Source organism: Serinus canaria, chromosome 9, assembly GCF_022539315.1.
Source record: "Serinus canaria isolate serCan28SL12 chromosome 9, serCan2020, whole genome shotgun sequence".
Lineage (NCBI taxonomy): Eukaryota > Metazoa > Chordata > Aves > Passeriformes > Fringillidae > Serinus > Serinus canaria.
Window position 1 is genome coordinate 2,614,453 of NC_066323.1, and position 23,788 is coordinate 2,638,240.

Below are 23,788 nucleotides of genomic sequence, written 5' to 3' on the forward strand. Positions count from 1 at the left end.
TTCATATGAATTTGCAAGGCAACAAATGAAATGAAAGAGCTCCCCGGAAACACAAAAATACACATAAATCAAATAAGCACCTCCAACACCTGAAGTGACACGAAGCCACATCGAATTCCTGCCCACAAAACAGAGCAAAAAACTCAGAGCACAAGGCAAAAATGTGCCAGCCAGCCTCTGCAGGAGGAGAGCATGCCATGGCAGGGGCTGCTCTGCATTAGTGCCCCTCAGTTCTGGGACTGGTTTGTTCCTTGGGTGTAACAGCTGCCCACAGGTTGTACCTGCACGGGTGGCGTGAGTGTGACACAAAGCCAGAACCTTGTGGTGTGTTGCTTCTTGCACCAATAAATAATTCAGCATAAAGCCCAAGTGCTGGCTCTGCAGCACCCCATCCTCCCCTGCTGCAAGAGGCAGGGAAAGCAACTGGCAAATTGATGCCCATAATGGGAAATTAAAAAAAAAAATAAAATAGAAATGTTGGTAAGCTTGTGGTAATGGATCACGTATTTTAAATTGATTTTTGTTGCTTGGGAGGATTTGAAGCACTTGGATTTCCTTTTTCAGGGTATTTTATACTGAATCTGTGGATGTCACTGTCTCTGTGGGAAGGGTTATGAGAGCATTAAAGGGTTAAGACCTTCACTGCCTGAGGACACTTATAAGCCCTAAAATTCCACCTAAACCCTAAAACCCTAAAATTCTACTGCTGTTTTTTTTTTTCCTTTTTGTTTTATTCCTAACAGACAGCCCTGTCCCTCTGCACAGGTCAGCCCTTAATGGGCTGCACTTCAAGGCTTGTCGACAGGAAAGGAGGGAGAGGAAGAAGAAGAAACAAAGATGAAGCCACGTCAAAAGGGGGGCAGCAGGCGCGGGGAGGGGAGGGGAGGGGCGGGGAGGGGGGCGGGGAGGGGAGGGGAGGGGAGGGGCGGGGAGGGAGGCGGAGGGGGGGCGGAGGGGAGTGGGAGGGGGGGAGGGGAGGGGCGGGGCGGGGCGGGAGGGGAGGGGAGGGGGAGGGGAGGGGAGGGGGGGGAGGGGGAGGGGGGCGGGACGGGACGGGAGGGGGGGCGGGGAGGGGGAGGGCGGGGAGGGGAGGGCGAGGGCGGGGAGGAGAGGGGAGGAGAGGCGGAGAGGGGGAGGCAGGTTCTAGGTGGGTGAGAGGGGCGGAGAGGGAGGGAGGGGAGCGAGAGGGGAGGGAGGCGCGGGAGGCAGAGGAGAGAGGGAGAGGGAGGCGAGGAGGAGGAGGAGAGGAGCGGAGCGGAGCGAGAGGAGAGGACGAGGAGAGCGAGAGGGAGAGGCGAGAGGAGAGGAGAGGAGAGGAGAGGAGAGGAGAGGAGGAGAGGAGATTATTTCGCTCTGGCTCTGTATTCTCTTATTTCTCTATCTTCTCTTCTCTTCTCTTCCCCTTTTCAGTGCCAGGTGAGAGATTTACCCACCTCTCACCCCAGTGATGCCTGACAGCAAAATATCCTGGCTCCAAACACGGTCCCCACGCTCACAGGCAGCTCCAGGATTCTGGGATCAGCATTCCCAGCTTTACCAGGAACCCTACCAATAATATTTGCCCAGCTCCCAGGACAAACAAACACGAGCAGGAAGCATTTCCAGAGCCAGGCTGTGTTAATTGCTTCTGGGAGTGCCTGCAGATGAGTCTACCTGAAAATATTGGAGGGTTTTGATGAAAACTCAGAGATTGTGGCACACGGACAACAAGGCAAACATTTCCTTCATTTCCTTGCTGGATTTTGAATTTAAAAAGGAAAAGAGCCACATCTGTGCTCAGGAGTCCATTTCCAAGCTCCCATGGCTGGACAGGATGGATGGAGTAGGTCCTAAATTTGGGATTTGCTCCCAGAAACTCCAGTGTTGCCCCTCACGGGGTATTTATGGCTTAGAAATGAGGAATTTGTGAGGAAAAAAAAGGTGAGGGGGGAGAATTAACTCAATATTTCCTTCCAGGATCAATCTCCACTTTCAGCTCTCCAATGAGATTTGGTTTGTGGGGACATTTTCCTCTGAGTTAAGATAAACCCTGTGCTAAAAGCAAAACCTATGGTTAAAGTTGTTCCACTTGCTGGGAATATTATTTCTATCAGAAGAACCTCTCAGTCAGAGAATACAATTCCAAACCAGGGTTTTATGTGGCAATATCCTTACTGATTAAAAAGAAGGAGTAAAATAAAGAAAAGCAATGACTTTCCACTGGTTTCACTCCTATTTATTTTATGTGCCAGGAAATTTTCACTGTTATGGTGGGAACTGGATTTATCTTCATCCTCACTATAAGTTTTGCATTTATTATTGTGAGTTATTTTGCTCAATTGGTGAAAAGCAAATTAACAAATGTAAATATATATTTTTATTTCTAGAGGCTGATGTGGAGTTATCTTGGGGAAAGCTGGGAAATGCTGCTATCAAGATTCTGCAGAGAAAAAACCAGTAAAATTCATAGTTTTGTGTTTTATGATTTATGAATCCATTCTGCTTCATTGTAAACTAGGAGGGAATTTTCACTGGCATCCTAGAAATAAACTGGAAACAAGACGGAAAGGAGTCAAAGTGACTCTTTGGGCACTGTGATCTTTATTTTGGGTAATAAATTTGTGCAGACTGGAAGAAGGCAATGAAGCATGGCTTGGAAACATATTCCCCAGGAATGGATTTTCTAAATAAAAGTCAATTCCTTTTAACAGAATCCACAGCTGGCTTTCTAAATATCTTTGCCAGTGTTCCCATTAGGCTTTTTTTCAGTAATAAAGTTCACCATGAGAATTTCCCCTACATTTTTAGTGGGAATTACCTAAAATCTTGTCAATACTGTATTTCTTCTACACTGGGTTTCATCCTGGGATGTTTGGGGCTGTGATTTGTGGGACAAACCAGGAAAGATTCTGCTCCAGCCTCAATCAAGGTGGAAATCTCTGTTTTCTTGCATCCTGGCCCAGGACTCTAAATGTGGAATTTCGTGAGTAAATATTGGATTGAATTTGTTGAATCCATCAAGTGGATTTTTGCCACTGAAGGATTTCATTGTGGAGGGTGATTTAAGGGCTTTGAATGTTGTTCTCACCCTTGGTGTTATGAAATAAATCTGTCCAGGCTCCCAAAATCCCTTCCAGCTGTTTCAAAAGAGCATTTATTAACATCTGCAGCAAGGTTGGTTTTGCTCCACAGGAGACAGCAGAAGAAATCCCATGGAGTCAGTCAGAACATGTGTGGATCTCAGCACTGCAGCTGAATTTTTTAGGAGAAACTGTAAAAAATGCTTTTAGCACAAATTTTCTTCCTCATTCCTCACGTTTCTCCATCTGAAGAAATCAAAATAAATATAAGAGGGCTCAGCAGCGAGCCTGTGCCTGACACAGTTTGAATGTGGGTCAAGAAGACCAAAAAAAACCAACAAAAAAAAGGCAAAATAATTGTTATGCCTCACAACACACCCTCAGAGTCAACAGTGCGTGAGGAAGCAATTCCTGCCGACATATCAACATTGCAAAGCGTCAACGTCCTCTTTAAAAAAAACAATATTTCTTCTCAATTTCCTTCAGATGGGAATGACTGATCCCCAAGAAAATGCAGAAGGACCTTGAAAGGGAAGGCTGCTGCAGTGGCTTACAGGGACACGCTCCTCCCGAGCTTCCAGCACAATTATATGCTTATTACTTCGGAAGAGTTCGAAAACAAGCGAGCTGCAGCTTTTAATGAAGCTTTCATAGCAGAGAGAACTATGAAAAAGCATTTAAAGCAGCTCATCTCCTCCTCTATTCAGGCTCTCTTTCATTTCCAGAGGCAGTTGCGAGGAGAAATTGGATGCCATCCAGTTTGGGTTTATAAGGAAGCAGAAAAGGAGATAATGGCGGAAGTTTGCGCTTTCTTCCCCCATGGAAATTTGATCATCTCCAACGTTTGATCAGATTTTGAGGAACACAAGACAAAAAAAAAAAAAAAAAACACCCAGCAGATATTTCCAATCGTGCATTTTAAAAACCTCAAAGGAGCTCTGCAGAGCCTCCCTGCATCCAGAGCCGCTTCAGACTTTTCTTTTCACGATTTGGGGGGAAGATGTGGAACATACCCAGCTACTTAGCCCTGGCATGTGATGATACAGCCCTGACTCAGAGCCTCTCCAGTTCTGCTTGCAGTGCACAGACAACATCCAGCCCTTTGTACTGTCAGGCTGCCTCCCTAACGAGCCAGAAATATGTCTGGGAGTGGAGAAGACATTCCAGGATCAGAGGAACTGTCACTGAACAATATGTCATGGAGGCTGATCCCTTTGTCAGCCCACAAAAGCTAAATGTGACCCCAAAGGAGACATCTTTCATTAGGGGGGATGCCATTTTCTCACCCTTTCATGGCTTATTTTTATTGCCAGCATTATTCACAATTCCCTAATTAGAGAGGATAACGTTGGCACGCTGGTTTTTACTCTTCAGTTTGGGTGCACACAGGTGTATTTGTGCAATAAGTTGGAATAATATTGCTTTTCCTCTTTGTTTTTCTGTACAGAGTTCAGTGGGCCACAATATTTTTCTGCTGTAATGCTGTGATCTCACATATGCCCTCAAAAAGATGGGTCTGAGCAGCCTTTTCATCTGTTTTTCAGTTTAAAAGAGCTCATTTGAAACTCTGCAACCAAAGCTTATTTCAGGTTTTATTTCTAAAAGCACATTTGACCCTTTCAGTGAAAAAAGTAACAGGTGTTGACATTGTCCAAAATTGTCCAAATTCAAGCAGCTGAATTCAGGATCTCACCTTCCCTTTGGTGCTCCAGGCTCTGTGTGCCAACATGGAACACAAATCCCCAGTGTGGGAAAAATAAAGCCATTGCTTGTAGGTGCCTAAAACTTGGCCAGGGGAATTTCCAAAGGATATTGGTTTTGCTTTGTCTGTTTGTTCTCTTTTGGATTGCTGCTCACAGCAGAGAATAAAGCCTGAACATCAAAGGAACAAATGATGGGATATTTCTGGGTTCCCAGCAAGGTTCTGGACAATTGTGAAGAAACCTCATCCCACAGCAAGGGAGTACAAACTGCCCCAAATCTTCTTTTTCCAGGCCTTGGAGAGTCACAACTCTCTGGCATTTTGAGGGAAGCTGTGAATCAATTCCCTGCTCAGGATTTCACTTGACAGACCCAGCACAGCCCTAAATGTCATCTGTGGAGAAGGGATTCCTGTGTTTGTTTGTTTTTCTGTCCATATTTCACTTTCAGGAGCCAGTGAGGGGGTTTTGCAGCAGGGCTGGTGAAGTTCTCCAACTGCAGCTGTAAAACCCACAGCAGAGTTTTCTCCTTTTTACTTCCTGGCAATGAGTTTTGGTCCTGCCAGTTAAACCCACTCAGAGGAGAAAGAAAGAGAGAAATGATGGCTCAGTGAATCTCAGGAGAATTATGGAGTTGTACAGCCCCAGAAGGATTTTAGGCAGTTTGATATTGCCCGGCTCAGCTCACATTTATTTTGTCTGTCTCAGTGTCTGTGCTATGTGATGGGTAGAGAAAACTTCCTCTGCTGCCTGATGGATCTGAGCAATCTGGTCTGGCTCTGGCTGGGTGGAACAGAGAAGGGAGTTCTCAGCTGCACAGAAGGCCAAAATCTGTGCTGTCATTTATATATTTATTTTATCTGTGGTTTTTTTCTGTATCTATATTTATATTTATCTGTGTTGTAATTATATATTTATTTTATCATGCCATAATTTAATGCAAGCAAGTGCTGGAGAGTGTTAAAAATAGTTTTTACATAGAGAAAAACAAAGAGTCAGTAAAGAATTACGAAATTTTTTCAAGTGAAATGCTTCCATATAAACTTAATTTTATGTCCGACTGCTTGAACTCAGAGGAGGAATAACTGCAGCAATCTGGAAATGTGTGCTGCAAATGTAACTCTCCTCTAGATAAAAACATAAACATGTCCTAAATCCGAGTAATTATCCAATTGTGCTGGGTTCTGACTACGTGAGACACTCAAAAGTCTCCCAAAAACCTGGAGATACTCTGAGGAAAGTGTTCTGCCAGTGCAGATTTATCCAGTTTCACCTATCAGATGGTTCACCTTGTTTTGAGCAGTGTAATTTGCCCTCCTCAGCACGCTGCCTCACATTCATACATGTAGAGAAGAGCTGGATTGATTATCTTCAGGCTTCCTGCCACTAAGCTCAGCAAATTAACTGCTCATGACTCCAGCAAATGACTGCTCTTGCTTTTGCTTCTGGTGCTCGGGGAGAAATTGAACTGCAAAGCTTTGGCTGGGAAGCCAAGAGCTGGTTCAGAAAGTCCCCAAAGAAGAGAAAGCTGGAGAGCTGCTGTTAGAATTGATCCAGAGGCACAGGAAAAAGTGGGATGGTCCTGGTGTCCCAGAGAAGCCAAGGAAATGGAGCCCTGTTTCTCTTGGTGCCTTTTCTGCAGTGAGATCGGGGGTCACATTCAGGGAACCATGGATGGTTGGCTTGGGAGGGACCTCAAATCTCCTGAGGGGGACCCCACCACTGCCCTGAGCAGCTGTGCCAGGGCTGGGAAACCCTTTTCCTTTTCATGGAAAACCCTTTTCATGGATCATTTTCCCAAATATCCACCCTGAGCCTGCCCTGGCCGTTCCCTCTCCTCCTGTCCCTGTTCCTGGGATAAGATCCCAAATCCCCCCTGGTTGTCCCTTCCTTGTGCAGAGCCACAAGGTCTCCCCTGATCCCCCTTTTCTCCAGGCTGAGCCCCTTCCCAGCTCCCTCAGCCCCTCCTGGTGCTCCAGCCCCTTCCCAGCTCCATTCCCTGCCCTGGCCACTCTCCATCCTCCTTTTCGGGGGATTTCAGTGCCCTGGTGCTGCTGGCCCCAGCACTGCAGGCACAAGCAGGATCCCATTCCTTATGTGACCCCAAACCAGGAGCAAACCCAGCCTGGAAAATCAGGGTGTAAGCTCAACTCCACCAAGGCTCCATGTCTCAGGATTGTCCTTGTGTCCATCCCCAGTCATGTCAGGAGTGAAGCACCTCACAAAGGGATCTGGGACAAATCTCTTCAATTTTGTCTCCTGCTTTTCCTTTCACCTTAACAGTGCACCTTCTGCCACTTGGGAGAAACTGCTGATTTCCTTGGGCTGCTGCATGGACTTTGAGTCCAAGTGAGAAATGATAATCCATCGTTTCTCAACTGTGCTCTCTGCCAAAAATAAAATAAAAAAATAGGGGAAAAAAGTGAAAAAAGCTAATTCCAAGCTGGGAGGAGAAGTGACTCTTCAAGGAGTAGAGACACCTTTCAGTTCTGAGAATATTCTGAGCTAAAACTGCTCCACCTGGAAGGTGCTGAGAGCAGGACAGGCCTGGCCTTGCTGACACAGGTCTTTGATGGGAATGCCTTTGAGGGAAAATCCCAATTTTCAGGGAAATTATGGTTGGAATGTGCAGGGAGAGGGAAAGTCCTGGGCTCCAGGACTCTGGGTTGCAGCTCTTGATGTTTATCTTGAGAAAAAGTTTAACCAAGCTCAGATTCACCACTTTGTTTTTGTCTCTGATCATTCATTTTTCCTAAACAGCCCCTTCTCTGACTATAAATTTGTCAGATGGGATTTTAGACCCTGTAGAAGGAGAAGGAAGCCCTGTGAGCTCTGCCTGAACCCCTGGTGTGGTGGAACCCAGCCCCACCCAGTGCAATTTGACCATTTCCCTCTCATTTCTCCTCAATCCCAGTAATTCCAACCCCCCCCCTCCTTCCTTTGTCTTTTAAATGTTATCTGTATCATTTTATCCTCCTTGTTCATTTTTATCCTCCCTTCCATAAAACCCAATAAAATATTAACGTGGCAGAACAAATCTGTCTGTGCTGGGAGTCTCTTGGAACTATTGATGAAGCCATGAATAAATGATGAATCTTGATTTTGCTTGTGGAGTATCAGATTTCACGTGTTTATTACATTTTCTGTGAAGTCAGCTCATCCAAGAGCTTTTAGTTTTGTTTGCCTGCTTTTATTTTAGGTAGCCCTTGATTTATTAACCTCTGGAAAAGGTAATGTCTGATTAGTGTAACCCAAAATTTGAAAATTCCACTTGGATCAATTTTTGTAGTTTTTTTTATCCCTAATGGGGGAGAAAAAAAAAAAAAAAAGAAGAAGCAAAAATCCAGCCCTCTGCTTATCCCAGAAAAAAATACAAAGACAAATATATATTTTTTTTCTTTATGCTATTGAGCTGCATCTTGGCCTAAGGAAAAAACTTCCAAATGTGATGAGTAGTGCTCTCTATTAAAAAAAAAAAAGGAAAATCCCCAAACCTTGAGCATTGTAGCAGTAATTTTATTTTCTTTGGGAAAATGTCTCTCTTTAGCAATCCTAATCAAGATTTTTATTGCAATTAGAGACTAATTTGAAAGTTTTGTGTGAGTTGCTCTTTCTGAAATTAATACAGAAGTTATATTATGATGCAATGTTAATATCTGAAAATTTTAAAAGACATTCTGAAAGATCTTTTCAAATTTGAAGCTGCAGGTAGTATAATGATAAATTCAGAATTGTTGTTTAGGTCTATTTCTTATTTAACATTTCTCAGGTAAACTCTGCCTTGTGCTTAAAATGTGCTAAAAATGACCTGAAGTCCAAAGGTTCTGCAAAGGCCACCCAAAGAGGAGACACCACAGGGGGAACTGAAATCCATGAGGAGGAAGGTGAGGAAATCTGTCAGGTAATGTCACCTGATAAAAGTCCTCACAAGGTAAAGCAGGGCTCTGAGGGAACTTTCAGTGTTTGGCTCACAATTAGCATTAATAATTATTATTAATGATCAGTAAGAATGGACAAACACCACGGTGAGAGGGCAAAGCAGGACAGGGGGGTTTGGTGTTTTCTGCTTCGTTTTAAGCACAACACATCCAAAAAAGTGTAATTCATTTCCTTGGAATGCAAATCAGAGGATGAATAATTAGGAACAAGCATCCAGCTCTAATTCTCCAAGAATTCTGCTGTTTTAGGGGTGCAGGGTCACTCCTGTGGCTCTGGGTTACCTCTCCCTGAACCTCCCAGACCTTTGCATCTCAGGTTGTGATGAGAAAAGAAATAAATTCTCACAGAAATAAAGGGGTTTTCCCCCACTTTCCCTAGGGAAGAATGGATAAAGGCTGGGTAATTTCAGTTTAATTCCACCCCTTGGGAGAGGGTGCAGCAGCACCTCCCAGCAGCCCTGCACTTGGGGATTGTCCTGCCCTGCTCTTTCCAGAGCCTGGGAGTGGCTGAATCCCCAAACCCCTGACAAGAGGGTGGAAAATGTCCAGCTGGGTGAGAGGAGGCAGCTCAGAGGAATGCACCTGGAATGCAGATGAGTTTCTCCAGTGGCCTGAGAGTGGCACTGAGGGATTTTTGTGGAATGAATGTGACAAATGGCCAAGGCAGGTACAACCCCAGCTGCAGCCACCCCTGGAGCAAACGCAGGAGGGGCTCCTCTGAAGTCACTCCTTCAGCCACTCTGCTCATGGCAGGAAGTTAAAGAGGGTGATAGGACTTGTGGTACCTAAAAAATGAGCCAAATTTGCTGGGCAGTGAGAAAATGCATTGCATCCTCTTTGAGAGGAGAAATCACAGGTTTCCACCGATTTTTCCCCCTTTTTTTTGGCAGTGAAATGCTCCCTAGAGGAATGATGGTCCTTGTCTCCTGTGGATCCCAGAGAAAAGAAGCTGCTTTATCGATCTCCACTCCTTGCTGCAAAGGTATAATTAAAAATAAGTATTAAAGCTGATTCCAGCCTAACCTGGCACTCCTGAGCTGAGTGTGTACAATAAAAATCACCTCATGTTCTCCTCGTCAGGAGAGCCCTCCCTGATCCAATTTCAGAGTTCTGCAGAGGTAATTGAAGGCTGCAGGAGGTTGTTCTGCACAAGCTCAGATTAGGACTCAGCTGAGAACGTGTCAGATGCAGCCACAGCTCAGCCCCAACTCCTGCAGATTTTGGGGAGGATCAGGACAGGTCTGAAGGTGAGAAATCCAGTGCTCTGCACACTCAAGAATTTAGAGTGTTTAAATACACCAGCCAGTGGATATGTGTTGTTTTTAATTAGCAATCACTTATGAAAACGGAATTAATCTTTCAGAGCTTTGACTTGCGTGCTCTGACAGCTTGGTTGGGTTTTTCTGGCTGGGAGGAAACACTGCCAGCTGATCTCTCTCTGAGACAGGAGGATCATTCTCTGGGTACATAAACAGTATGGATATATATGCCAGGAATATATTCATAAATATGGTCAGGATAGGCTCTGTTTAACCAGGAAAGGTCAGGATTGAGCCCTCAGGAATCTCATTTCAGACAAACCCAAGCCTGCACTTCTATCACTGTTTACATGTGCTCGCTCCCATTTCACAGTGGAAATTGCCTCTATTAGAGTTTATTTTATACTTTGCTAGCGACTGGAACTCAGTAATTTTTTAATATATTGAGTTCTCAGGCCTTGGGACATTGCTGAAAAGCACCTCAGTCCTTGTGCAGCCTGTCCTGGAATCCAGCACCACCCCAGAACCCCAGATTCCCCAATTTTTCTGCATTTCTTTATAAAAACGAGCAAATAGGCTGTGATCTTACCCAGCTACTGATGTGTGCAGCTGCTGATCTCCGATGCCTGGGTGGCAGATGGATGGTGCAAGCTGTAAAATACTAAGGCAAAGAGAAGGGTAGCCTGTGAGATTCCTAATCAATTTTCCAAAGAACTGTCTCGCAGAAGGGCCAGCCGTAAATTGTTTCATATTTCTTCTTAATTTACACAAAACCATCTGAGGTGACCTGCTGGCATCTGTCTGTGTTGATTTTCATGTACTTTATTGGTCTTTTAGCACTGCTTCTATTGCTCATCAGCTACTCTGGATGTGACTGTGAAGTTTCCCAAGGAAAATAGAGATGCTTAGGGTGGAGATGATTTCCCTCATTTTGGGACACATTACATTTATTAATCTAATGCTGAATCTCTTCACATTTCTGCTTTGGAGAGTGTGAATGGCAATTTAGGCTCTCTTGTGCTGGGTGCTCTGCTTCTTAATGGGACATGTCCTGACAGCCAATCTCATGCACTGGATGAAAGAGATAAAACATGGGGAAGAAAAATTATCAGCAGCCTCTTTCCCAGAGACTGAGCAGAGTAAGGGAAGACTGGTTTAATTGACAGAAAATAATCTGTGGCATGGTCAGGGGCTGAACTTTGGTGCTGGGCTCTTCCTCTCGAGGCCAGGCACACACACATCCACCTCAGTTTCAAAGGAATAAAGATTAATCTCTTGGAAAATGCCAGAATTGATTGAGAGGAAACAGAAATCTGCTAAACTGGAAATTTGAAAGTTACTGTTGATGGGAGAAACATTAAAAAAGTGTCTGTGTATCACTTGCATTTTCTAAATATTTCAAATGATAGCAGCTTTGATTTTGGAGTGTGGGGAAGATGATCTGTCAGCTTCTCTAAAATTTGCTTTATTTCTCGGAGAAGAAAGAAGAAAGTCTTGAGGTTTAAAAACAATAATTGAAGTTTGTTAATTTGCAGCTCCTTGCTTTTGCCTTCAAACAATTGCACTGTAGCAGCTCAAGAAGGGTGTGTGATAGTTGCTGCAATGACACTTCTAATGAAGTGATTTGCTTTTGCTATTAATACATCTGAAGAAATCTTGGCAAAGCTTTCATAAAAAGCTCGTTGGGCTTTTCTGCCCGTGTCTACAACCCAACATCTGATTATCCCCTTTGTTATTTCCACAGGCACTAAGAGTGTTTCACATGGCTTAAGAATTGAGGACAGCATCCTCAGCTGCTCTGAGTGGGAAAACTGCCTGGGCTCCCTCAATTACACCCACAAGAATCTCCCTCCTGCCTCAGACAATAAAACCCATTTGTGTCAGCAACAGCAAGATGCTGCTTCAGCAGGAGGAAAATACCTCTTAAATGAATTTATTTTCTCTTTGACTTCCTATGAGAATGTAATTTTTTATATTAAGAGGAAAATCCTGGGTAGGACAAATGGTTTAAATATTTAAAAACGGAGATTAAACCGGTTGTTGTGAGTGTACTGAATCTGGAGAAGGCAAAGCAGTGAGATGATAAAGAGAATTAGGGAAGACACAGCCAGCAGGAGCAGGAATTAGGGATGCCAGGAGCAAAGCTTGGTAACACACTCCTGAACCCTCATGGGCTGGGAAGTTTGGATCTGTGATCAGTGACACCAAAACCTCAGGTGATTTATTCATGAGGGCTTTGCTTGGCTTTGAAGGCAGAGAGAATTTTCCCTTGGTAAGGGCTTCAAGATGAGAGCCCAGATGACAAAAGGCACGGGATCAAGGAGGGTGCAGTGAGTTAGAGAAATGCAGGGTGGCATTTCTGCTCATTCACAGTCATTTCCCAGCCCTCAGCCTAGGCTGGCAGCCAAGCAAAGCAAGGCCCTCATTAGGAATTAATCACAAACTTCACAAAATAAAGGCAATCTTCAGCTCACTACATTGATGGGAGAAAAACCCCAACCCTCCCCTGGGACCAGACTTTAGCTGAATATTACAATATTTACAGCAAAGGATGGAAATCTTGACGGGGGGTGACAAAACCAACACCAACTCTGTTACCTCGTTCACAGGGGTCCCAGGATGAGGGAAGAGAGGAGAAGGTTGACTCCATGTACCAGAAGGCTGATTTATTATTATATCATAGATAATATATAAAAACTATACTAAAAGAATAGAGGAGAGGATTTCACTAGCAGGCTAAGCTAAGAATAGAAAAGGAATGAATAACAAAGGTCTTCTCTCAGTCCGAGACCGGCCGGACAGGTGAACTGGGATTGGCTCTTAATTGCAAACAGCCTGACGAGACCAATCAGAGATTTCTCTGTTGCATCCCACAGCAGCAGGTAAGAATTGTTTACAGTTTGTTCCTGAGGCCTCTCAGCTTCTCAGGATGGGAGAAATCCTAAGGAAAGGATTTTTCATAAAACATGTCGGTGACACAACTCTTTGTCTGCCTTTTATACCCCAAACCACAGCAGCAAATGTTGATTTTCATTGGGCTTCCAGTCTCACTCCTAGCCCTGAAGGAGGGGACTAAAGGTCCCTCACAGCAGGGTAATGAAGGGTGTGTGCTTTCTTCTGCAAAGACCTGGTTAACTGGCTCAGGAGAGCTTGTGTTTCTTGCATGTGTCTGCTGCAATATCTGCAGGAGCTGGAAAATGAAACCCCACTTCACAGCCAAGTGGAGCTTTTGCCTCTTTCTTTTCAGGGCTGCTCTCAAGGACAAGGGGTTATTAGTGGCCTTTCACTCTCCAGGGCAGGAACTTTTCAGGCTTCAGAAATTTTCACCCTGTTGAGTGAATGCAATCCATTGAATTTCTTTATTGCTTTCATGTTGCTAAGGTCTACTTCGATTTTTGAGAAAATAATTAACTGCTACTCAAGCCAGGAGAATGAAACTGGAAGCGCAAGAGTAACACAAAGAAATCCTCAAATAACCTTGGAATAGCATGAGCTGATTTTTTATTTAGCTACCAGTTCTAAAAAATCAAGGGAAATCATTTTGGATTGGCTTTAACAAAAGCACTTGAAACCCTTTTGAGCCAAAAGTAAAACTGGAGGTTAGCTTGTGAAATGAAACCCTCCACTTGTTCTAGGCACCTAAATACTTTCAGATTGTCTAATATTCAAATTTTTTAAAGTGAATACATTTAGTTTAGTAAAAATTTGAAATTATTAGCTTGAGCCTTTTTTTCCTCTCCAAACATTGTATCACCTTTTTTCTAATTAAATCACTAGATGCAACTGGAAAGTATCATATTAGCAATACAAGTGGATTTATCTCTGTGTTTTTGGAAAGGCAATAGGCAAAATAGGCAACTTTTTTTTTTTTTCCTAAGAACAAGTCTGATCAATAAATCAAAACAGAAATGCCTGTGTGTGTAAGGTAAAAAAAAGAAGTTTTTCTTAGCAAGTCCCATACCCAGAGATAAAAATTAGGAAATGTGTGTTTAATTTTGTTGTCCCTGAAAAATCTGTGTGTGTGGACTGTGAAAGAGAAGAGGAAGAATTTTTCCCCCAGCTGGAAGTGGTGGTGGAGGACTGGGCACAACATTTTATTTTCACAGGGATGCACTGAGGAGCAGAGAACTCAGAGGAGGCAGAACAGGATTCCACAAAGGGAAAATAGCTTTTTATTTGGAGGTGAGGAAATGAGCAAAAGATGCAATTCCCAGCACATCCTTTGGAACATCTCTGGGTTCCTGCCATCCCCACTCACACCCAGCTCCTGCAGTTGGTGCTGCACCAACTGGTGTTGGCAGGGATCTTGGTGCTGGAAACTGGGGAAGGACAACCCTTGCACTCCATTTCAGCAATGAAAAAATGTTCTTGGTGTTGTTTCCATCCCCACCTGAGGCTCAGCAGCTGAACCAGGCAGGTGGAAAAGCAGCGAGTTGAAATTAGCCAGAGATCCTCTGGGTTTGTGCATCTTTATTTCCATTAATTTGGAATGCAAAAGGCTCTCACTGGGAGATCTCAGCCCAGGGGAAACAAGAGACTAAACCAGAAATGGGATCCATGGAGCCATCAGCTCCCAGTGAGGTACTGGGCAAGGGCATTTGGGAAACATTTAAAGAACTATTCCAAAGTTTTTATACAACAATATTTGTGTGAGTTCCCCAAGAATCCACAGAGGTGTCAAAGCACTTCAACAGGCAGTGGTGGGGGCCAGCAGTGGCAAGAATTTGGCCATTAAATGTCCATCCACAGAGGATGGAAATGCTCAAAAATGAGCAGATGTGGCACCTCACCTTGAAGGTCTTTTCCAACCTGAATGATTCCATGTTCCTGTGGGATGGGAAAGGAACTTTGCCTTTTCACTCAGGAAAAGACAAAGTTTGCATATTTTATTGCTATTTTCAGCTGTCATAGCAAATACCTCTGTACTCCACAAATATATTTTAACCAAACCACTCTTTAAACCATTAGGCACATTTTTCTTAGATTTTTTTTTAGTTATATAAGGAAGTTCCTAAATCTTCCTGTTGAAAATCTAATCATCCTGGCTATATTTGTTGTCTTGCATTTTAAAAGTCTTAAAAATGTAGAAAATTTCACTTTTTTGTATTGAAAAGTACCCTTGAGCTAATAGACTGCAAGTCAACTTCAGGAAACTGATGGTACAGCCAGGGAAAATCAGGTGTATTTGAGTTTTCATCTTATTGGAAAGGTTCAAAATACAACCTACAGGAATTGATTTCAGTGTCAAAGTTGGTATTATAAAAATGAAAATTAACTGTCAGAGAGTAAATAAAAGGAAGAAAAGATGTGACACATCTATTCAGTCCTTGCTAACACAAGCCAGGGTCACCTGTCCTGAAAGCAATATTGGTAGATGTCTCTTTAATCATATTTGAAAGCCTTTTCTTCACAAAAAAAATATTATATTTTCCATAAGCTACTCCAGCTTTTAGCCATCCTTACTGTTAAAATAAAGAAAGATTGTCTTAATAAGCTCCCTTTGGGATTTTTTTATCCAGGCAGCACAAAACACTTTGGTCAGGAAATTATCCTGAAATTATTTCATTCCTAATGCAATTTTCCCAGCCCCACCCACCAAAGGCCATGGTCTCTGTCATTCCAATTTTTCCTACATCCAAGCAACAACATTAAAGAAAATCTCACATTTTTGGAGAAAAGCTCTTGGGCAGGGTGGTGGAGCAGGAGTTGGGTCAGTGGTGGTGCTCAGGACACGAGGGGTGGCTCTCAAACCCCTCCAAACCCTCCTGGGAGTTTGTGCCCCTCTCCCTTCTCCAGGATGGGAGAGGGATTTTTAGTGATGCCTTGTGCAGGCTGAGCTGGAGCAGAGTCCCAGAATAAAGCAGGGATTGATTCCAAGGATCTCCTCCATGGACCCACCTTGGGCAGCACCAGAGCCCAGCCAGGGCTGCCCCCAAGATGACCCAAAATGGCCCCAAAATGCACCAGCGCTCCCGGGGTCTCTCCCTGGGATCAGCTCTGCTCCATTCCCACCTTGCAGTTCATTGTCCCAGCCCAGCTTTAGCCCAGGCACTCCCACCCTGCTTGTTTTTCTCTCTCCAGCCCACGGGGTTTGTGCTCCTGGGCTGGGATTTGGCTCATTTGTCCTTGGTGCCCAGCTGGAGCAGGAATTGTTTTGTCTCCCTGCTCTGGGCACAGAGCTCACCATCCCATAATATGAAGCCCAGACCCACACACTAAAGCAGCACAGAACCTGAAACATGGAAAAGCCAGACCTGAGGCATCACAGGAAGAGCCTCTGAGCCCTCCTTCCAGCAGCTCTGCCCAGTCCTGACACCTCCCATGGATGGGGATCCCCCACCCCATGGACCCTGAGCTCAGGCTGGCTTTGGTGGATGCTCCAGAAACTCCCACACCAAACTTCATTTGACTTTGGCTATTCTGGTATTTGTGTGACCAAAAGAGCAGCTTTTATTGGAAAGTTTCATTCAGGGGAATGAATTAAATCCAGACATGTAGAATGTGTTTAAACTTTGGGACAGCAGAGACCATCTGTAAATAGAGGCACTCAAAGCAGACAATGTTTGGGCTATAGAGGAGACATCAAGGGACAGCTTGGAAGATAATGCACTAGAATTATACTGCAATCTTGTCATCAGTGACCCAGGAGTGTTTACAGGACTCTGCTGAAGCTTTTTGAACCAAAGTGTTGTCCAAAATAACCTTGGCATGAACAAAACCCGGAGCAATTGACTGTCATTAATTATGGATAGGTGCAGAGAGGATATAGCTTGGTGCAGAATCAAATCATTCCCAAACTCCAGGAAAGCAAAAACTCTCTCAGCAAATGTGCTCCTGGCTTTACCTTCCTCTCTGGGTGATTGAAGAGAGGAATAATGAGGTTATTGTGGATGGAAGGAAATGGTCAAGGGCTCAAATGCCAGCAGGGCACTAAACTTTACCATCAGAGCTGCTCCAAATGATTGTGTGGGCTCATCAGCTGCAAGTGACATGAAAAATGTTTAAACTTCAGCACACAGAATGACACAACACCCCAGGTTACCACATCACCCAGGAGCTGAGCAGGAGCAAGCGTTTTCAATAGCAAGGAAAAAATTATTTCCTAGCAATGCAGCTGGTGCAGCACACTGAAATGTGGGGTTTTGACTCAATCAGTGCCACAGGGCTAAACTCTCTCATTGTCACAGGCAGACAACAACTTGATACAGAAAATGATGTTCAGAAATGCTAAACTGTACATTTTAATGAATTTCAGCTCAGATTAAAGGTTATCAGGTTTTGTAAGAGATAACAGGATGGCAGCCCCATGGTGGTGGGCACAGCATTGTGTCACCTGGCACAAGTGAGAGAATGAAAGGTGAAGTTTGTTCCTATAGGAGACAGATCTTGAATTTTTATATCTTAATAGTATAGTTTGATTTTATTGGCATTATCAATGTTCTGCTTGGATTCAGAACCAAAACAGCCATTAAAATTGTCTTCCAAGGAGAAATTCCAAATCTCATTGAAATTTAGTGATTCCATTTGATCTTGACACAAGAGCAGAGCCAGATTTAGTTTCTTAAACCACCCTGGAATTACTGGAGGTTTTGAGGAGGGTCTGTTGGGAAGCCATCAATCAACCCCACTCCTTCTGGCCCAAGAGTTTACCCTTAAATTGTCCTCAGAACTGTTTTCATTGTCTGCCACCTGACAACTGAAACCTGATTTTAGTTCCACCTCAGCTTCCTGCACCCCAGCATCAGCTTTCACCCTGCTAATTATTCCAGACTGACATGTGCTGTGGATTATTTGCACTTGTCCAGTAACTCCTAAAGAATGGCATTTCATTCCCAGCCACCATGGGAGGCTCAGCTTGCATTTTCTGCCGTTGTTGCAGCTTCACAGTCTGATTTTAAGTGCCCCATTGCACTTTGGGAGTCAATAATATCATATATATCCATAAAAATATTTTTAATTTCTCACAAAGCAGCACTTTATCGTGTCCTACAGGCCCAGCAGCTGAACCAGGAAAACCTACACACAATCCCAGCCTTGGCTTGAGCTGAAATGAGTCAATCTTTTCCCTTTTCCCTTCTCTCTTTTCCCTTTTCTCTTTCCCCCTCTCAGAGCTAATGAGCCCTTCCTTTGCCCAGGGTATATTTGCACAGTTCCACCACCAAGGCTGCTTGCCACCTTGCTCAGGTTCTTTATCTTTGTTCTTCCAGCACTTTGCTTTAGATCAAACTCACGTCAAACCTTTGTGAAAGAATATTTTTGTGAAAACATTTCCATCCCCACTTCTTGTAACAGGAAAATTCTTACCCAGATTCTCTCTTTCTAGATAAAAAAAGCCTGTTTGGATACAGCTGGTGGTGTTACATTAATTAGTACTCTTACAATAATTATTAATGAATTATCATCTCTTTAACATTCCTAGCAAAGTGAATAATGAATGTAATGGGTTTTTGTGTTGAAGTGCTGTTATTGTGTTGAAAATGCAGAAGTAAACCAGATTATCAATAAAGAAAAAGAGAATGAAGCTGTGGTGACATACACAAGCTGCAAGTTAGCCCAAAAATGGTGTTTTAATGAGATGCAAGTGATCAGGAAAGTTCTAGGCAGGAGAAATTCCCACCCAAAGTAGATTTTTCTCACAAAAATTGACATATATGTTGTCCAGAGCTTGATTTCAGTACATGTAATTCAGTGTTTATCAGCTGCTGACACTAATTCTGAAATTCCTAAACAACACCAAAACATTTCTTTTACTGACAGTTCAGTGAACCATTTTTTTTAGGTTAAACTTTCCTAGATAAATAGGCCAGTGCTAAAAAAACCCCTCCCCTCAGAACTTCTGGTCTTCCATTTGTGCTGTTTGCCTCAATTTCTCGTTTTCTCTTCAGCTCTGGTGTGGCTCTGATCAATGAGGGCATTCCCAGGAATTTTGGGAGATATCAAACCCTTTGTGGCTTGCTCATCAGAACATCAGCAGAAGATCTTGGAGAATTCCTTGTGCATCTTTAATATTTGCCTTTTAAACAACCCCAAGCCATCAGAGATACCTGCAGGGGCTTTTGCAAAGTGCAAATGTCCAACTCAGGCTATTCCCACTTGGAAATAACTCCCACATTTCCTCACTGCAAAGCTGTAAGAGATGGAAATCCAGAGCTCTCCTTCTCCTGACACCTCACGGGCTCACAGGTTCCTCAGGTGTGACAACATCTGAATAAGGATTTGGTGAAAATATTGTATTGACAGAACTTATGGCACAGGTGACAAAAAAATTATTGCATTTCAGCTTTCAAACATAAAAGAAGGTTTTAACCTAAAAATTTAAGAATTTTGCCATCTCATTTCACAAGCAAAGGAAGCAAGAGCCATTAGTTTATTTTCCTACTTCTGTTTCGTTTTCCTTGACAACTAATAATTTTTATTAAAATGTAATAATGATTGCTGTTTAAACCAGGTTTAAGAGCCTGAGTCAGCCCTCACCTCTGCCAGCCCACCTCACCCTTGGGGCACCTCCAAGGAGATCCTGATGGTCAGGATTGCTCACAGATCCTCTGGGTTTTATCCACATGTTCTTATTTGCACCCAGGCGATTCTCCAGCACCAAATACTATTAGGAACCTGATTGTAAATACAACAATGAGTAAACTGCTGGGTTAGAATTCCCCCAGAGTGTTGCTCTGGCACACAGGACATTGTCTGAGCTCTGTGTGTGTTCATCCCTTCCTTCACAGCTGCTTTATTTTCCCTGCAAAGCGAGGACTTTCACACATTCTCTAATTTTATTTTGGATTTGTTTTTTTTTTTTTCCCATCTGGCTTCTGAGCAGTTCCTGCAGAGCTCCACAACTCTGTGTAAGAGCACAGCCAGCAGAATCAGGGCTCTGATTTTCCTGGTGCACCAAGAGGAGGTGATCTGGCTACTCCAGAGTGCAAAATCAGCCCTGAGCCCACCCCGACTGCAGCAAAGCTCTGAGCTCATAAACCCAGATAAAATACAGCTGGCTTTAACACACCAGCTATTGGTGCCTGGCTGTAGATAAATATCAAATATTAATATTTTTATTAACTGAGAATTCCGAAAGTAATCTGATTAGCGGCCTAATAAAGAAAAATATTTGCCCAGGAATTAATCACACCTTGAGATAGTTCACTCCATTAGTTTTGACATCTTCATCTGAAGGAGCTGCCTCTGCATCCCAGTCTGGGCACCATTAAATGCAATTAATTGGGAGGAAACAGCTGTTGCATCATTTGCTATGACCAAGACAGAGATGTGATTGCAAAGCTTTCTGTTAGAAATCTTTTCCAGACAAATTCTGATTATTCTGGCTCAGAATAATCAGAATAAGTCATCAGGCTCCAGCAGGAGAGAGCTGGGAAATATGTTCACCCCAGGATGGAGACAGGGAGGGATTTTTCCACTCTCTGCTGGCTTTAGGCCACCCCTTGAGCTTGCTCTTGCCTTGGGGTCTTCACAGCAGCTTGATGGGAGTGGCAATGGTGTTTGGGAAAAGGACAGATATTTTCCATGTCTCAAACAGAAAGAACTTGCATGGTCATGTCTCAGGGAACAACACAGCACACAACAGGAAAACAAAGGGATGAGATTATTCCAGCCCAACCTGTGCAAACTCTCTGGGTTCTTTCCTAGAATAGGCATTAAAGTCAATTTTCCTGACTAGTTTTAAGACACCCAAGTGATGAGATACCCTGAGGGATTTTTTTTATGATACTTCTCTACCTCCTGTCCTGATGTTCAACCTTCATTTTTCTTTTTCCTACTCTTCATGAAATTACCCCAGGTTATGAAATTAAGAACATTCTATCATTTAATTGCTCTCTTCTCTGACTCTGCAGCTTAAAAAGCAGCAAAAAAATACCAGCAAAACTGAACTAACAGATGTTGTAGTTGAAAGAAAGCAATGCTAATTATTTATACTTCATGAGAAAAAAATCCCATTTGTAAGTTTAATGCTACACCACATCTAAATATTGGTAATAATGGAATATGGAACCTTTATAGTCTGCAGGCATAATTGGTTTGATTTTTTTTTTCTCCATAAAGAGAAAATCGGTTGCAGATTTTAAAGGAATTGTTTGAGGTCTTGCAGAGGGATGGGACAGAAAGTCCCTGCTCCTGCTCATCCCTTTGCCCTAAATCTCACTTTTCTCCTTGTAATGCTCCAAACTAATTCCTGGCTGTGTGAATCCGTGTCCAACACAGCCTGCCATGATCTGAGATGGGTTTGTGCCTCTGCTTACAACAGGAGAACAATAAACACTCAACACCTCTAAAGCCCTGAGGCAAAACCCGCAGTGAGTGGTGTTAGACGAGGATGAGTTTAAACAAAACCAAAAATGTTCGAGATGACAGGGAAGATCCAAGGAATTATCCTCCTTTCTAGGCTATAAAATTAAGTGGAAAGAAGCAGCCATAAAACACCGAGGAGGAGAGGTGGTTTCATTTCTGCATGGCTTTGTAGAGCTTTTTCTGCACACCTTTGCTCCAGCCCTACCAGCACGTCTGCTGCCAAAGATAGAAGGAGATTTAAATTTCCTCCAGGCTCCCCAGCCTTTCAGCATCACTGATAGCACAGCAACAGCAATCCTCACCTCCTGCCTCCTGCAGCCGCCCAGAGTCTCTTTAGTGCCTCACAGTCCTGTTCCTTCCCATAATGAAGCCTTTCTGCTGATAAAACTCTTACATATTTAAATGGCATTTTCAAGCAAATGGAGTCTCCTCTTCTAAACTTCCAGGCAAGACGAGCAAAAAAGAGCCCAATTTAAGGGAGGGAGACTCAAGCAGATGGGTAAAATAGGTTCTCTGTGTGCCTGCACGAAAATGAGGGCAGATATAAAGCAGCAGGAATTGGTCTTCTAAAAACATCTTAATGCAGTCTCTTCACTGTCCTTTTGCTTTTATAATACTTGGAAAATGTTGTTATTTTTTGCTTGTAGTTTTTTTTTTTCCCCCTCTAGCTGGAAGTCAAGCCTCTCTCCAATCTCAGCTGGTGTGCCCTGGGAATTTTCAGGACTGTAAAAGCTCTTCTTGAGAAATTTTGCCTTCAGACGGCCAGAGCCACCTCACTGCCAGGGCTGCTGACAGCTGGGCTTTGGCAAGGTGGCTCTGGCAGGCAGAACTTGGTGTCTGCACCCAAACAAGAGCCCAAGTTCAGTTCTACACCCAAATTGAGTGTAGAACTTGGTGTCTGCACCCAAACAAGAGCCCAAATTCAGTTCTACACCCAAATTGAGTGTAGAACTTGGTGTCTGCACCCAAACAAGAGCCCAAATTCTGTTCTACACCCAAATTGAGTGTAGAACTTGGTGTCTACACCCAAACAAGAGCCCAAATTCAGTTCTACACCCAAACTGAGTGTAGAACTTGGTGTCTGCACCCAAACAAGAGCCCAAATTCAGTTCTACACCCAAACTGAGTGTAGAACTTGGTGTCTGCACCCAAACAAGAGCCCAAATTCTGTTCTACACCCAAATTGAGTGTAGAACTTGGTGTCTACACCCAAACAAGAGCCCAAATTCAGTTCTACACCCAAATTGGATGTAGAACTTGGTGTCTGCACCCAAACAAGAGCCCAAATTCAGTTCTACACCCAAATTGAGTGTAGAACTTGGTGTCTGCACCCAAACAAGAGCCCAAATTCAGTTCTACACCCAAACTGAGTGTAGAACTTGGTGTCTGCACCCAAACAAGAGCCCAATGCTGCTCTGCTCTTTGGGCCTTGATGAGAGCACTCAATGAGCCACCTCAGGGCTTCTGAGGAGAGCAAACTGAGGCAATCATCCCCCCAAAATTGCCTCAAAAGCTTTGATTGCTGGGTGGAAGCAGAGTCTCTGCACAGCTGCCTCACGGGCAGGGCTGCAGGGATGTGAAAGCACATTGTGGAGACCAAGCTGACGAGGAGGTTTGGAAGGAGAGCCCAAAGCACAATTCCCCCCCAGCAGCAGCTCCTCCTGAATGGTTCACTCAGGAAAAGGGAGCTTTTAGAGCTGCTTGGTGTTCCACACTGCTGGGAGTGCTGTGAAAAAGAAACACAGGGGGACCTGGGGTGCTGTGCTCAGGCCTCCAGCTTCTCTCTGGGGCTGAGGTCAGCAGAGAAGGAGCAGAGATTATTCTGAGAGAGAAACATGGAATGGTCAGACTCTTCTCCAGGCCGTTTTCCACGCAAACAACCACAACAAAGGAGTGTGGAAGAACTTTTTCCCCCCTAAAGTCACAGGGGTACCCTTGGTGCAAGAGACCGACATGTGGTATACACCACAAGAACGTGGGCTGATGTTCTAATAATTCTAATTATTAACAGTCCTGAACCTCACCCAGCCCTGAGCTCTGGTGCAGAGATTTCCCCGTTTTCTTGGATCAAAAGCAAACCTGCTGGAATTGGAGGGCAGCCTCCTTGCACTGGTGGAAGCCCAAGATAAATGGCAGGAGATTCAGGCCAAGTGAGAAAGAACAGAGAGGGCAAAGTACAAGCTGGCTCCAGGGAGTGGGGAAGGGAAAAGAAGCTCAAAAATAACATTGAAAAATGTTTTTTTTTTTCTGTTTTTTTTTTTTTCCTTTTCTATCCCTACCACTGAACACACCAACAAAAAAAAGGCTCCCAAGGGATGGTCAGAGGAAGATTATTGTGGAAACTTCACAATGCTTTAAAATGCCTTTTATTTCACCCACATTCATCTGGGAGACTGGGAAGAGGAGATAAGGAGAGGAGATGAAATGGTTCAGGGAATAAAATATTAACACATACAGAACATGTCAGAAGCACAAATAATGGAATATCTGATATTTGACTGTTTTGAGCTTTGGGATTCCCCAAAAGC